This window comes from Myotis brandtii, unplaced genomic scaffold (genome assembly GCF_000412655.1).
Source record: "Myotis brandtii unplaced genomic scaffold, ASM41265v1 scaffold345, whole genome shotgun sequence".
In the NCBI taxonomy this organism is placed as follows: domain Eukaryota; kingdom Metazoa; phylum Chordata; class Mammalia; order Chiroptera; family Vespertilionidae; genus Myotis; species Myotis brandtii.
In genome coordinates, this window is record NW_005363283.1 from 2710803 (window position 1) to 2713852 (window position 3050).

A 3050-nucleotide genomic window follows, 5' to 3' on the forward strand; every position below is an offset into this window, starting at 1 on the left:
TTCATAAAATTAAAATGGAAACATAGTTGGTAGAAGTATAATAATCCCACTGTTTGGCATTGACAGTTGTATTTTCAAAGTGCAGTTTTAGAACTAAAAAAAAAAAGTGGTGTTATTGGGATTTGTGTTATAATCCATGTTTTGTAAGAACTTTTCTGCAGTGGTTATTTAAAAAGAGAGAGAGTACCCTTCCAACATGAAGTAATCATTAAGGCCACAGATGTGGAGCAGACTTTTCCTACATGTAGAATTTCAGGGAAACAGACAAGGTGGTTGCAGGGACAGAGGAGACATGAGAATAGGAGAGGGTATATTAACTGCACAGATTATTGGTTCCATTTGTATTTTAAATGAAAAATTTCGGCCTGTTGGCCTTGGCAGAGTAGAATTTGTAGGTAATCAAAAAATTCCTGAGAGAAGGGAAAAGAGAAGAAATGATATCCATTCTAGTGTTTTCCAGTAACTTGCAGATATTTGGAAAATAATGTACCTCTGAATGGTGAATAAGCACAATCATTTGCTGGAATGATTAAATAATTGCTTTTGATTGAGCAAATAGATCTTTACCTTATAGACCCTTATATTCTGGTCACCCCTGACTTGATTAATCAATGTCCGGCCGGATTTCTAGGTTTTTACACTGTTGCTTGTATCTGCATAAATGCTTACAAATTTGAGGACACGTGTACCTAAAACTTTAGACGCATTGGACAAATTTAGCATACATATTTTCATAGGAAAGCATTTTAAAATATCCAAAGAATGTGAACTATTCTAAAGCAAAAATATGCTCACTGAAAAAAGAAGATTTAGTTAAAACCAAAAAAGTAAGAGATCATGAAGAAAGATCTAGCCTTGCCTTGCCAGACCAGGCAGACATCTTTGGCTTTTCTCTGCTCTGAGAAGCATGTAAATTATCTCTCTGACTTCATGCATTGGTGGAAGCCATCACTGCCATTCTATAGCTTTTAAGGGGAAATTGATTTTTTTGTGTCTATTCAAGGCTGCCTGTGATTTTCAAAGTGCATAAGATGAAAATTCTGGCAAAAATGATAAGCATTAAAAATTAAGAGAAAACAATAAACAAACAAGGAGAAAATCCAAATGTGAAATTTTAAAAAAAGGCACTTTTTAAATTAACAAGAAAATGTAAAAATTTTAATTCCTGGTGTTAGCACACACACAAATAATATTGGTGAACAGGCCTGTCCTATGCTGATGATGGGAGAAAAAGTGATCCTTGTATATTGAGGAAAATTGGGCATTGTGGAGGAAAGCCTATTAATATAAGTATTTATATTTTTTGAGCCCATAACTCAACTTCTGGAAATTTGAATTTCCTCTGCTGAAGAAAATAATTGTAGGAATAGTACGAGTTATCTTTATGGTGTTCTGTTTGGCATAAATTATAGCACACAATTAGAAGCAAACTAAAAAATCAATAAGAGTAATTAATTACTTCGTGATACACTCAACAGAATACTGTGCAGCCATTGAATTGCAACAATGATGGAGACTATATCACTATATGAAAATGTTTATAACTTTATGTTAAAGAAAAGCAAACTTCAGAATTATATACACATTACATTTCTGACCATGAAAAGCATGTTTCTGAATGTGGACCACTCAGGAAGGGAAATGAATTCATACTTGTAATGGGGTGAAATTATGGGTGTTTTCCCTTTCTATATATTTTTCTTTCTTAATTTTCTTTTTTCAGTTTAATATTTTTCTTTTTTAAAAATTATATTTATTGATTAAGGTATTACATATGTGTCCTTATCCCTCCATCCCCACCCCCTCATGCCCTCACCCCCTGGTGTCTGTGTCCATTGGTTAGGCTTCTATGCATGCATACAAGTCCTTTACTTGATCTCTCCCCCTTACCATAGCTAAATGGGGTTCTTGATGTGAAGCCGAGAAGATAGGCAGGATAAAGATTAAGCACTTTGGTTCCCTGGAGGAGTTGGGGGAATGTAGGAAGATCATGTGGTATTTATCTTTCTCTGACTGGCTTATTTCACTTAGCATAATGCTCTCCAGTTCCATTCATGCTGTTGCAAATAGTAGGAGTTCCTTCCTTTTTACTGCAGCATAGTATTCCATTAGGAAGATGTCCAAAGTTTTTTAATCCACTCATCTGCTGATGAGCACTTAGGCTGATTCCAAATCTTAGCTATTGTAAATTGTGCTGCTATGAACATAGGGGTGCATATATCCTTTCTGATTGGTGTTTCTGTTTTTTTGGTATATATTCCTAGAAGTGGGATCACTGGGTCAAATGGGATTTCCATTTTTAGTTTTTTGAGGAAACTCCACACTGTTCTCCACAGTGGCTGCACCAGTCTGCATTCCCACCAGCAGTGCACGAGGGTTCCTTTTTCTCCGCATCCTCACCAGCACTTGTTGTTTGTTGATTTGTTGATGATAGCCATTCTGACAGGTGTAAGATCACACTGCATTGTCGTTTTGATTTACATCTCTTGGATAATTAGTGACTTTGAGCATGTTTTCATATGTCTCTTGGCCTTCCTTCTGTCTTCTTTCGAAAAGTATCTATTTAGATCCCTTGCCAATTTTTGATTAGGTTGTTTGTCTTCCTTTTGTGAAGTTGCATGAGTTCCCTGTAAGTGTTGGAGATTAAACCCTTATCGGAGATATCGTTGGTAAATATGTCCTCTCATGCAGTGGGTTTTCTTGTTGTTTTGTTGATGGTTTCTTTTGCTGTGCAGAAGCTTTTTATTTTGATGTAGTCCCATTTGTTTATTTTCCCTTTAGTTTTAGGAGCTGTGTCGGTGAAGATATTGCTTTGGCATATATCTGAGATCTTGCTGCCTATGGATTCCTCTAATATGTTTATGGTTTCTCATCTTCCGTTTAAGTTTTTTTATCCATTTTGAGTTTATTGTTGTGTATGGTGTAAGTTGGTGGTCTAGTTTCATTTTTTTGCATGTATCTGTCCAAGTTTCCCAGCACCATTTATTGAAGAGACTGTCTCAACTCCATTTTATGTTCATGCCTCCTTTGTCAAATATTAATTGAACATA

General features: G+C 35.6%; 1 protein-coding gene across 4 annotated transcripts in view; it reads left to right on the forward strand.

Annotated features, from left to right (window-relative positions):
- The window catches only part of AFF2 (AF4/FMR2 family, member 2), a 598244-nt gene that overhangs the window by 574005 nt on the left and 21189 nt on the right, over nt 1-3050 (forward strand). The gene's annotated exons all lie outside the window — the stretch shown is intronic.